The 13,745-nt window shown below is 46.9% G+C and overlaps 1 long non-coding RNA gene across 1 annotated transcript; it reads left to right on the forward strand.

The window, feature by feature from the left end:
* Positions 1-877: 877 nt before the first annotated feature.
* LOC125082159 (uncharacterized) lies at positions 878-10,252 on the forward strand. Its single transcript, XR_007121904.1, has 3 exons — positions 878-942; positions 7,654-7,757; positions 10,221-10,252. It is a non-coding gene; the product is annotated as an uncharacterized LOC125082159 (long non-coding RNA).
* Positions 10,253-13,745: the final 3,493 nt, after the last annotated feature.

Raw genomic sequence — 13,745 nt, forward strand, 5'->3', positions numbered from 1 at the left:
TCTAAAGAAGGCAGAACTGTGGGAGAGCCTCCATTTGGCTGAGAACTATGATGGATTTGGGGATGCATGCTTGCAGGGAGGGGGTTCGGCCTCTTAGAGTAGGAAGGGAATATATCGGATGCAAGGAATGCAGAAACTACGCAGAGATAGAGTATGGAGTTCTGACCTGATCTGGTGCTCACTGAGGAAAACGAAGGAGAGAAACCCCCTGAGCCAAGATTTGGAGAACAGTAGGACTCGTAGAGATTCGTAAATAGTTTGCTGGGAAGGCAGGGTGAGGGGGGGGGGTGTGTGTGTGTAGGGCTGTGAAGTCTCTGCTCTCCCCACTTCCTATAACACAATCATTTGTAAAGACAATGTTGTGCCCCAGTTTGTTTGTGAGGGGACTCCTCTGGGGAACTCAGGGTGCGGCTGAGTTTAACATCTGGGCTGATGCAGCGTGAACACAGAGAAGCCTGTGTAGACAGAGGGTTTGAAGACAGCCGGCCCCTGGGTTGCACACTAAGAAAATATCGTGGAAAGGTTGTAACAGAGGGCAAAGCGATATGGAAGGCAGGGAGGGCTGTAGGTGGGGAGAAGCACCAAGGAGAATGGTTATTTTGGTGTTTTTTTTTTTTTTCTTTTAAAAGATTTTATTTATTTGACACAGAGAGAGAGAAAGACCAAGCAGGCAGAGAGGCAGGCAGAGGGAGAGGGAGAAGCAGCTGCCCGCTGAGCAAGAAGACTGGTGCGGACTCGATCCCAAGACCCTGGGATCCTGCCCTGAGGCAAAGGCAGCCACTTAGCTAACTGCGCCACCCAGGTGCCCCGAGAATGGTTATTTTGATTGTGACATCAGGGAGGGGGTAAGGTTTGTGTTTGAAAGGGGAGTGGGGATCTGACACAAAGCTCAGCAGGACAAGGACAGTCTAGGCTGAGGACGCAGTAGGAGGAAAATCCACGGTGAGTTCTGGGTCTTCGCTGTAGGGAAGGGTGGTTGGAACCCTATTGTAGAGGGCCCCCGGGGTGCCCTGCCCATAGACTTCAGTCCCTGAGTACCAAGGAGCTCTCAAAGGGGGACCTTTTCTGTTCCTGTTTGGTTTTGAGAGTAGGGGCTGGGGAAAAAGCTGGGAAGCCTCTGATGCCAGCTTTCTCAAGAAAGGCCACCCCTGTCGGCATGGAGAGCAGGGGAGGGCCCAGGCCAGTGAGATGTGGTCGCTGCTCTCGTGAGGGACCAGAGTCCAGGCAGTGCAGGGGGCTCACTGCCCAGGACACCCAGCTGAGGGGCTGAGGTCCCGCCATGCTCCACGGAGCCATGCAGCCTGGCAGGGCTATGTCTGCCTGGGGGAAGGAATTTTCCCTCATGTGCACAGAGACGTGGTGTGGCTGACATAGGCCCTGAAAATTCTGAAGCCACAGGGAAACCAGTGAAGATTTATTGAGCATTTGCTGTGTGTGTGAATGCAAGGTGAAGTGGGAAGAGCCTTGAAGCCAGGAGTAGCTGTGAGCCTGAGCGTGTCTCTGCTTGGGAGTGACACTCCAAGATGAGCTATAGGGTAAGGAGAAGGGAGCTTGCTTCTTCCCCTCGGAGCATTTGCCATCCATGCAGCACTGAAACAAACACTCAAAATGATTAAGAAGGAATAAAAGAGTATAAAATCAAGTGCTGAGTTAGAGCAGAGTCTCAGGGCTTGAGAAGGGAGACCTTCTCCAGGCTTGAGCAGTCAAGTCTTCAGGGAGGAGGAGGTCTGGGCTTCCTGGGGGTGGTGTTTGGGCTCTGGGTTGGAGAAGAGAGCTGTGAACAAGGGGCCAGTGGCAGACAAGCTTGTGAGCGTGAGTTTTTAGCTCCTCCAGCCACTGTAATGCCATTCCCAGTCATAGCCCAAGCACTCCGATGAGTCACCCTTGTTTCTGAGAGACAGGGCATTTTTGGATGTTTAACTGGCTCCACACTTCACGCTCCCTGAGACTTGAATGTTGGCAGCTCACGTACGCCATGTTGCTTGGGGAACACATCATTCAAGCCAGCAGCTGATGCCTGATCTCCGCTGCCAACGCAAAACCAGGGCTGACTCAGGTACCTGTGTCTGGAAATCTTTAAGTCGGACTGCCCGACAAACTGGGTGAACTGCCTTTGACACTGCAGGCAGCTGTGGTCCCAGAGGTGGGGTCAGTGATGGGGGACACGGTGACGTGGGTTCAAGTCTCTGCTCCAGGGGCTCCATTTGGCTTTCTGGGCCTCACTCTTCTCACCTACAGAACCAGAGGATTATACCATGGAAAATACCTTGGAAACCAGATGATTTCCAAGTTGCCTTTCACCTGATAGTTCATGATTCTGTAACTGATGGGATCTTTCCATTTTATCCAACAAGTACAGGATGGGGACTGATCCTGGCCAAGTCCTGACCTTTGTTTTCCTCTTTGCTTTGAATGGGAGGGCTGTGCTCAAGAGAGATTATGAGGCAGTGGGATGGGGTTGGAAGAGACAGGAGTCTTGCTCCTGGTCACAGTTAATCATGAATGAGATTCCTGGATCCAGCCCTGGGAACGTCAGCAGGCCAGCTCCTCTCTGGGCCTCAATTTTCTTACTAGTAAGATGAGGAGGTTGGAAATGGTCTCTACACCTCCTTCTGGTTCTGATAGTCTAAGTACTATCAACTGAACAACTTTTACGTACTGACCCATCAGTAGGGTGTGGACCCCTCTCCCAAAGCATGCTGGGAAAATTCCCATAATGCCAACTGATAAGCTTGGGGAAAAGCACAGGAGATAATCCATCAGGTTAAGAATAATAAACAGACCATTTAGATGGGGCTGGGAGACTCGCCTCTGGGTCTCTAAGCTGCAGTTCCTGCTTCTGTAAAATGGAGATGGAAAGATCTGCACCACTGGGTGGGTAATGATGAGGAAGTATGTGTGAAAATACTTCCTATATTTAGAAGTGCTGTGCAGAAAATGTCTAGTTAATATAGTCCATTTCCATAAGACCCTCTGTTTAAAAAACAAAACAAAGCAAAACAAACCCAGTTGTATCAGCTACTCACTTGTCTTCTTCCTAGGAAGCAACAGTTTGGGTCAGCAACTGTCTCCAGACTTCTAGGGATAGTATTATTTTAACATTCAAACTTCAGGGCTGAATAAGAAGGCCTGCCACCTAAGAAGTATGCACTGTCCCTTGAGTTACTCACAGTGGATTTCTCAGAAAACTTTGATGGAGTTTACTTGACTATGAAAAAGATACTTACCCATCCAAGATCCTTCTTTGATTACTGCCTGTCAGGAGAGAGAGAGTGGAAAGAAGGGAAGTGTGAGTAAGCAGGGAGAAAAAGAAAGAAAAGAGCCTTTCACCTTCCTGTTATATTTTGGGCAATGGGTGCTAACCTTTATGCTTTAATGAGTTTGTAAAGAGGCTAATTTTGGTTCACTCACATTAATCTGGTCTGGGACACTGCTGTAGAATTCTTCACTGTGTTCCCTGGAGGAGAAGGGTTCATGAGGGCCCCTGGGGAAAACCACAGGGAGGAAAAGGTTCTCATTCCATAAACGACAATATGCTTCAAAGCCTGCTCAACTCAAGACTTTGGAGAGCATCAGTCCATTTTTAGAACTATCGGTCACTTCTTTATCTCTTGTTAACCAGTTTGGGGGGACCATGTCACAATATGTTAGAATTGAAGGAAGGCCCCTAAGTGCTAACACTTACTGTGTTCATCCTTCTCATTTGCTGCTTCCAGAATTACTTTCTGAAAGGATAAGCCCCAGAGTCCTCCCTTCGCCTAAAAGCCTTCAAAGCTTCATCTTCTTCATTCATAAAATGCACTAATGATATTTATGCATATGCTTCTGTGGGGTTTAGAAGAAATAGTTAGAAAAGGTTAGCAAAGTGCCAGTCACATAGCAAGCTCCCAACAAATGCAATGATTGTTATTGTTGCTTTAGAATAAAATAATATTCCCTAAAAGGGCATTCAAGGTCCTCCATTATGTGGCCCCAGTCTAGTCCTCTTACTCATACATCCGCTAAGCCCTTCGAGGACCCGGTGCGCCAGCTTCATCACCCAAGCCTACCTCGCACTCATCTCTCTACTCAGAGAGATCTGTATCCTACTCAGGCTGATCCTGCGGCTGAGAGAACTACCTGTCTTCTCTCTGACTCTTTTTGTTGGACCACCTTTTACACCTACCCCGCCAAAGTTCATTATCCTCTCTCCGGTCCACTGAACTTTGCTTATAATTTATTCTGCTGCTTATAACAGGCTTCCCTGCCCTAGTCCTGTGACTGCAATTGATCTTCCTTAGACCACATCTTAATCATCTTCCTATCACCCACAGAGTAGTGTACATAATAGGGGATCAATAACACTGGATTGAACTTAAAGAAGGCAATTAAATGTCCCGGTTGACCCTGAGGTTCTACCATCAAGGGAAGGTTTATTCCCACTTGCAAATCTTCTGTAGAGCTGGTATTCACTGAGCGCCTCCGGGTGCCAGGCGTCTGGCTTCTTAACCCTTCCAGGAGCCTTGGGAAGAGAGCACCACCAGCCTCACTTTACACTGATATTGATGGTTCAAGTTCTCCCAGCCAGTAAGGGGTGGAGGGAGCTGGTATTAGAAACTAGAAGCCTTAGCTTGCAGTCTCCACTTCCTCTAAGAGAGCGTCCCTGACGCTGAGCTTGCCTTAATTCTCTTACTATAGCCCTTGTCAACAAATTGAACGGTATTCTATAGAACTGGTTTATTCCTGCCTGAAATTTTGTCTTGATTCTCCAAATAGTTGGAGAGCAATATAATCACAGAAATAAATAACCATTTGTTAAGCACATATGTATTTAGCACTTTACAAGGACACATGAATTGTACAAAGAAGATGTTATTAATCCCATTTTGCATCCCATTAATCAAGGCAGCTGCTGGCAGGGGAGTGTTATGGGTGTGGGAGACCCAGGGCAGAGGCTATTTTCCAAGAGGTACAAAGTAGTTTTTTGTTTGTTTTGCTATTTTAATCACCAGCATACCAGCTGAATCTCAGCCCTAGATGTGTGATGAATGAGTGATGGGGTTTCTTTCATCTTTCTAATCTGTGCTCGTAACCCTGAATCCCTGATGCAAGCATATCCTGTGGACTGACAGGTAGCCTTCTCCCACAACTGAAAGAACACGGTGGAGGAAGGAGGGGCACGGCACTGGACCAAACGGAGAAAGGCTGGGGTGATGACATCTCAGCTCCGCTGAGATGACGTAGCCTCCCCTCCAGGCAGGGCCAGGTGAAGTCCTCATATCATCCCGGTCAGTCTCTCCTGAGTGCTGGCTAAAAAACACATCCCCCCCAGGGGCCAATTAGGTGGCTCAGTCAGTTAAGCATCTGCCTTAGGTTCAGGTCCTGATCTCAGGGTCCTGGGATCCAGCCCCAGGGCAGCTTCCTGCTGCCCCTCCCCCTTCTCTTCTCCCCTTCCCCTTCTCCCTCCACCCTCTGCCTCTGCCCTCTCCCTGCTTGTGCCCTCCCTCAGCTTCCGCTCTCTCTCTCAAATACATAAACAAAATCTTAAAAAAAATACAAACCAAAAACACATCCCTGGGTTCTCTCCACCTGGGACCACCCCCCTCCCCCCCACATCCGCCTCCCTGGAGGCAGAGGCCAGAAGCCTGCGTTGTAACAAGTCTGGCATGTGACTCACCATAGCCTACGCTGCTCCACTGGGGGGAACCTTCTAATCTCTACTAGTGTTCTGAAGAAAACGGGCTTTTCCTCAAGTGTCAGCATCCGTAACCAATAAAAAGAAACCATTTAGAATTTCACTTGATGGCTTCCCAGTGCTGCCTCTTGTCCAAAGGCTACTGTGTAGTTTGATATGTTCCATATATTCCGCATGTCTATTTTATGATGTTTAAAAGAAAAGTTGCCTCTTCATATAGCGTTATTGCTTCCTATTATTTCCCTTTGCAAACGTCTCAAGTTAGAGCCACGTTGTCAGTGACGCTTTTGAACAGGGCGCTCTATCAGAGAGTGTATTCTGAATTTCAAACAACAATTTCATAAATAGACTTCTGGAACACAACATGTTCCTAACTAGGGAACTGTCTGTATTTTAAAGTTTTTGTAGTTATTTGTCTCTAAGCAAAAGGTTTTTATAATTGGCCCTAGAAGGATGTGGGCTGGGGGACTCTGAGATTTTCCAAATTGACTTCTCACAGAACCCTGGCTGTAGCCTGGTAGCTTACTTGATCTGCACACTGTTTTTCTACGTTTCTGGGAGGTTTGCCAATTTGGGACATATACATTGAAGGTGTAGGAAGTGGATTTTTTTTTCTCATTTGTGAATTTGTTCATTTAACAAATGCTTCCTGGGCACCTCCAATGTACCAGATGCTATGCTAGGGATCCAGACAGTAATCTCCTCCCCAAGAAGCTCAGAGTCTAGGAGGTGGAGCGAATATTACAGACCACGCAGGGAAAGGAGTTGGTGGTGAGAAGGGTGCTGCTGCCAAGTTCAACTCTAAAGGGGAGAGAGTCAAGCAGTCAGTGGAGGAAGGATGAGAGGGAGATCCAGAACACCCACCAGGAGTTCTTTGATTCATTTATATACTGGGAGGAGAGATATTCAGGATCATGACTTTGTTCCTTTGAGTAATGCCGACCTCTTCTGGGCTAAGCACGCACACCTGGCCATGTTCCCTTAATATCTATGGCAATTAGCAAAAGCTCCTTTCCCTGTGCTGGGGTGCAGGAGCTGGGCCAGAAGCCGGCAGATAGACTGGAACTAGTTTGCAAGTGAGTGAACAGCAGGACATACCAACTTAGAACCTTGCACTCTAACACTTTGTAGGGCCCAGGAGCTCCAGTTATTTTTTTCAAAGACCCTAAACATGTTTTCCTGACATTTCTTCGTGTTGGTTCTAGCTCTGACCATTGGTTTTGTTGTTGGTGGTTTTTTTAATGACACATCTCTGCAGCTGCCTAATAGCAGCCCCCGTATTCTTCCTCCTCTCCTCCCCAGACCATTCACTCACTCATTTGGGTGTCCATCCAATAACCATGGATTTACCAAGTGTTCTTAAGGAACCTGCTTGTCTCCGCACTCTGCTAGGTGCTGGGGCTGTGGAAGTGAAGACGGGGCCCTGTGTTTAATGAGAGGACGGGTGTCTGGACAAATGAGGACACCGGGGCTTCACAAGCGATCTGGGAGATGGAGAGGCACAGGGGATCCAGCCGGGGTGGGTTGGGGGAGGGGGGCTGCAGGAACACTTCTCAGAGGCAGCCAACAATTCCTTAGCTATATCTTGAGGGCAAGTCAGGATCTTCCATGTGGGACCTATTGACAACTGCAGGCAGTGGTGATCTCGGAGCCCTACCCAGTGGTGTGCGGGAGACAATGGTGTGCCTCTCTTCCCAATTCTGCATTGTGTGACCCCACATTGGTAGTTTGAAATCAGCCATGGTGGGAGCATTTACACGACTGCAATCTGCAAATGTTATAGATCAGGTACCCCTGCTCTCTTCCCGCCAGAGCTGGCTGTCAAGTATCTGCTAGCATGATATTGGTCCTGTCACAGCACCCTCATACCGTGGTAGAAAAAGTGTCACTGGGAAAAGGAAGAGATATAACTTAGTCTCTGGTTCTAATATGTGAATAGTCTGCCTGTCTGCCTAGTCTTACCTCTCCCTGGTTCCCAGGTAAACACTTCCTGGGGACACTTACCATGATCACTGCCCTTCCCTGGGTCCCTCAGCAGAAGCCCAACAGAGTCTCTAGGAGTGACGGCGTGTACCACTGTGATGTGAGTCCATGAGCTGGTTTCTGACAGTGGGTCTAAGGGTAATGAAGGTAGGAAGGTAGAAATTATAGGCCACATAGCACTTGTCAAACAATTCCCCACCCTCTGCTCCTATATCACTGTTGTTGGAATGCAAACTTGGGTCTTTCTCCTCACATCTTAAGGCAAAGCTGGAAACACATCAGTGCAAGCTTTAGATTTCTTCACCGCCCCGTTTGGTGATTAAAATGTATATAAATTTGGGCTTCAACTCCATGATCATTTCAGGATTTTTGTTAAAGATTTATTTCTTTATTTTAGAGAGAGCATGTGTACGTGAGCAGGGGGAGGGGTGAAGGGAGAGGGAGAACACAAGAAAAAAGCAGACTCTCTGCTGAGCACGGAACCCAGAAGCAGGGCTTGATCTCATGACCCTGAGATCATGATCTGAGCCAAAATCAACAGTTGGATGCTTAAACAACTGAGCCACAGGCACCCCTTCATGGTTCTTCAATACAGAAACAAAGAGAAATAATACAAAAATATGCTTTGGGGCAGTCATTGGGAATAGCAAAGAGTTCCCAGCTGAGCTCCAGATGCTGAGTGGTCATTTAAGTGGAAAGCATCATTGGGCTACTTTGTTCTAGATGACTGTCTGCTTCTTGTATTTGAAAAGATGACACAAAAAAAACCCATAAATGCACTGAGACATTTTCTTCTGCAGCCTGGGCATTGGTGTTACCTCATCTCTGCAGTATCAGAAAAAGGGAGGGACAGGAACTGGGCCAGTTAAATCCCCAAAATCAGAGTCAGCTTATTTTGTTGGATTCTGGATGCTTGTTTTTCTGTTCTCTCTGCTGACAATTACATTTAATAATAACTTAAGAGATTGATTCATATCATTTAGCCCTGAGCTGTTTCATACTTAAATTCTGATCTTCTCCGAGATCTCAAAGATCTTGAAAGGAGAAGATGGGAAAGGAGAAGAAGGGAAAGGAGAGGTGCCATGGGTGGCAGTACTGTCTTCTAGGTTATGTCACTTCATTCTTAAAATGCCCATCAAGGGAGGGATAAGAATGCTGAAATTAAGGGAATGAAGTGAGTTGACCAAGGTCACATGGCTGGAGTGGCGGTGACAATAACATAGTAAGAACTACTGAAATTAACCCAGTACCTCCCCAGCACTGTCTCTTTGCTGGGCCAGTTCTCACCCTGACCCTGCAAAGAAGGTTTTATCCTACAGATTAAGAAACTGGGCCCCAGAGAGCTTCCATGACTTGACCAATGTCACACAGTCAGGTTTTCCCCCTGAAATTTGAACCTAAGACTGCAGAGCTCCAGAACCCAAGCTCTTTCTGTTAGGTTAAGCCGTCCTCTGCAGGCAACTCTGGGCTCTACTTTCTTTGTCTCGCCAGGTGTAGATCATGTCGGGGCCTCCTTTATACACAGGTTGTTTGTCATCTTTTGCTCTGTCTCATTGTTCCTGCTTCCCTCTGATCCTTCTGCATTGCTCTGATAGTCTCCCCATGCTTGTGACTTTCCCGCCAAGGTAGCAGCAATCCCCTGGGTCACCTTTGACCAGTTTCTTAGGACCACTAACCTTTCGCTATATCCTCCAGTTGAAGCTGCTGCCCTCCCTTTCCCATACGTGCAACCAGTAGAGAAAAGGCATATTTACAATGAAGGCAAACAAGAAATGGTAGGTTTTGGTGTTCTGCACAACAAGGGAGATTTCTTGCTTAGAAAGCTTGGAGGCATTTCCAGACCCAGCCATGGTTGCTGACAGCTTCCAGAAGAACTTCCCCGGGAAACGTTCAGATTGGTTTTAGCTAGTTTGGCTGTTCATCTTCCTGGAAATAGGGCCTGGAAAGATGACCTCTTCAGATGGGGTCTGTCTAATTATGCGCCCCAACAGTTGGATTCTATGCCATCAAAAGGAACATTGGCAATGTTCCCTCCAATTCAACGTGTCCCACAATCAACTTGTCTCCTTGTGTTGCTTTTCATTCCCTCAGCAAGCACAGTTCAGTCTGTTTCCTTGCCGATTTCCAAGTCTGCTGCAAGAGAGGCAGATTCTTCATTACTCCACTCCCTGCCTTCACTTAGACTCCTATCATGTGTCCTGGGGTAACTGTCCAGGTCATTCTGTCTCCCAGTCCAGTTCCAGTCCAATCTGCCCTGTAGCCAGAGTGAGCGTCCCCAAAAGCAGATTTGATTCTATCACTGTTCTGAAATTTTACCTTTTGACAATCTGCCCCATTCTTTCAATATAAAATCATAAACTCCTTTGCCCAACCTATAAGACCTTTTGTGATTTGGCCCTGCTTACTTGCTCCTACTTACTTCTCACTTCTGCCCACTCCTGCCTATACTATACTATACTGTATATATGTATACAGATACATACTGAAACACTGCATTTGGAGCTTTAAGTAGTTATTAGTCCTCATGATACTCTACAATATTTATTTTTACACCCTCTTTTAGGTGAAAAATGTGAACCTCGAAACACACAGCTGGTAAGTAGCACAACCTGACTTTAAAGATGAATCTTGCTATCTCTGAAGACCAGGGTCTTCCTAACAGACTCAGGTAACCTAGTATTCTTTGTGGAGTCTACCAGGTCTGCAGTGAGAGAGAAAGAGAGAGAGAGGGAAAGACTGGACCACTCCACTCAGAAAGCCCTGACATTTTCTTCCCATAGCCCTGTCCTGTCTCTCTGCCTCACATGATTTTGCAGAGGTGAGGGGTGACTGAGCCCCACAATTAAAAATCACTGCAAAATTCACTGTGGCCAAGGAGAAAGCACACCATTCATCATGTGAACTGTGCTCAGATTCCATTGCTTGAGTTTAATCAGACTAATGAACCAGCTGGCTTCCTTTCTAAAGTGATTTCTGCTGTTTCCATTACCGGGTAACAGCACAGCAGGATTTGAAAGGGAGAAAGAAGAAAATTCAGCTGGGGGGAAAGGACATCCTCCAAGTTAGCCAGCTGAAGGGTTGGCTGTACTGGGGGAGATGGGGCAGAGTAGCTGGGGTATGGAGGAAGAACAGGCCGCGACCTTGGTGGTATCTGGGCCCAGCCTATCACCTCCTAGCAGATGATCCCAAGGAAGGGAGGAGGTTTTTAAAGTATTGATGAAGACAGCTCCAGGTGACATAGAGGCCAATATCCCCTTCCCCCACCAAGGAAGTCCCCATCCACAGGCCTTGCTTCAGTGAGGGGCCTGGGACAGCCATATTAAATTAGCCCATTCTGGTCACTTGACTTAAGGGTAGCCTACAAATCTGGAGGCTGGCAGGGGCTATAACTTGGGTTTGCCCTTGAAAAGATGAGTGGGGACAAATTCTCTATCTCTGAAGACCTAACCCTAGAGGCACAAAGAGAAGTTGCTAGTTAGGTTCTGGAGAAGAGAGAGAAAAACTCATGTACATGTGGGGTCTGTGATGGCCGTTATGGATTAGATGACACGTACGTCTAAGTGTGCCCCGGGGAATCCCAGTTTATTCCAGTTTAATTATGACTAGGGCCTCCTTTCACTCTCCTAAGTATTCTGGTTTGGAAGAAAAAATATTCAGTCACTCTAATTATGGATCATAATGGGATATGGAGTGGGGGAAGGGAGGAAGGAGAGAAGACTGGGATCAGGCCTTCATGAGCCTTGTGGGTCAGGCTGAAGAGTTTTGGATTTATGCTAAAGGCAAAGGAGATTTTAACACATGGGAAAGTACAAGATCAGATTTGACTTTGTACAAGATCATTCTGATAACGCATGGACAGTGGATGAGTGATGTGCTCAAGAGGCAAGAACAATGGCTGAGAGAGGCTAGTGGAACAGTGGGGGCAAGACACATGGAGGCCTGAATTAAACCAGGTGATGATAGAGGATAGAAGAGCAGATGTGTTCAAGGACTCTGCAGGAGGAAGCTCTGAGAAGACTTGGAGACTAATTAAATTGGGGGGGAAAAGGAGAGAAAGCTGTTAAGGATGAACAGAAATGCCTTTCCTCAGGAAGGGACTGCTGGCATCAGGAAGACGGTGACTAGAGCTTTGGACATGTTGGTCTTGAAGGCCATCAAAATGGCAGCTGAGTGATTAGGACTTGATTAGGGAGAGAGACCTAGTCTGGAGACCCTGAAGGGGAAGGTAGCTTCATTCACGGAAATGGAGAGACCACACAGGAAAGAAGAGTAAGCTGAGGAGAGGGAAGAAGGAGAGATGGAGATGAGGATGGCACTCAGAGCTGCCTATGCCTTGTGTTGTGTACCCTGCCTTGTATTATGTTTTATTTCATCTCCTCCTTCCCTACTGCTGACTGTAATCCCTTTCAGGCCTGGCACCTTTGTAAATGTTGAATCATCTACCACAGTGCCTTTGTGTAGCAGATTGTTAGGATCGATCTGGTACTAAGTGATGGGAAAATGTTTAAAGGCCAAAAGTCTGAGGATCAGGAGATCACTGAGGTCCTGAGGAAAGCATCTTCCCATGGTATCCTGGGGCTGATGGCAGACTACAATGGTGCACGGACTAGGGGGCGAAGGGAAAACAAGCCAGTGACTTCAGCCACGTTCTGGGTTGCCTTACTTTCTACTAGCCCATCTTCCTTCCTCACCTTGAAGGCAGTATTATTATTATTATTTTTTTTTATTTGACAGAGAGAAATCACAAGTAGGCAGAGAGGCAGGCAGAGAGAGAGGAGGAAGCAGGCTTCCTGCTGAGCAGAAAGCCCGATGCGGGGCTCGAACCCAGGACCTGGGATCATGACCTGAGCCGAAGGCAGCGGCTTAACCCACTGAGCCACCCAGGCGCCCCGGGCAGTATTATTTTTAATTGCTTTTGAAAGAAGGAGTTGAGGTACTTGGGACTTGGAACATCACTTGAGATGGGACAAGCACCAATGGGGGAGTTAGAATGTCTGTTTTTCTTACCTAAATTCAGTCCCCTAGGAAAATGGACAGCACTACCATGTGACAGGAAGAGCTGCCCTGTGTTCAAATCCCAGCTTTGCACTTGCAAAGGGCACCTCTGAAATAGCTCAGAACAGCGGGAAGAGCTCTGGAAGTTGAAATCAGATCAACCCAGAGCCAATATCTGGCTCTGTTACTAATTTACCTGATAGCTTTGCAAACTTGTAAAGTTGCAACATCTTTGAATCTTGATTTCCTCAGCAGAAAAACGGGGATACTGATGAGTACCTTTCAGTTTGCGTAGCTAATCTGTGGGCCGTGGAAACTGGAGCTCACAGAGGTTCTATGTAACCATCCAAGTCACTTGGCTAGTAAGGGGTGGGGCTGGATTCCCACCCCGCGCACATCCATTTTGTTGCTTTTGTACTTTCTGGGACATTTTGTGACCTGGCACATGGATGATTAATAGATGGATGCCCTTAACTCTTTTTGAATGAGGCAAGGCATCAATAACGAGGTATCCAGATAACTAGATAAATGCCAAATCAAGAATATACAAAGTTCCCTTGCTAATCCCCACCCAACAGGCTAAGGCCCCTGTTTCTCATCTATAAATGATTGCAAAATTACATGTCTGACTATAGGTAGACGAGTCAGTGTCAGCAAAGGCACCCAGTAGAATGTTCTCATAGTAGGCACTCGTTAAATGGTAACCAAAGCTGATTGTTTTGAGTTTTGGGCTTAACTCTTCCAACAGGCTTCGCTGATAGTGACAGCGATTGTTGTAGCGGTGTGGGTAGTTGTAGTAAGAGCAGCATTCACTAACATTTTCAGAACACTAGGAAGTCTTCAAGTGCCAGAAATAACTCTCATTTAACTCTCATTTAAATTCGCAACAAGCCTCCTAAACAGATATCATTATTTATTTCCATTTTGACAGATTAAGATAGCAAGACAAAAAGAGAGAAGATAAGTCCCTTGTCCAAAGCCATCTAACTAGTAGTATGTAGAATAATAGGGGTCCAATCCAGGGCTTGGGGCTTAGTGAAGTCTCCACCTCCAGTGGATGCCAACACATGAACCCTAAGGTCTGTTGGAATGT

The sequence above is a fragment of the Lutra lutra genome, chromosome 1, assembly GCF_902655055.1.
Source record: "Lutra lutra chromosome 1, mLutLut1.2, whole genome shotgun sequence".
In the NCBI taxonomy this organism is placed as follows: domain Eukaryota; kingdom Metazoa; phylum Chordata; class Mammalia; order Carnivora; family Mustelidae; genus Lutra; species Lutra lutra.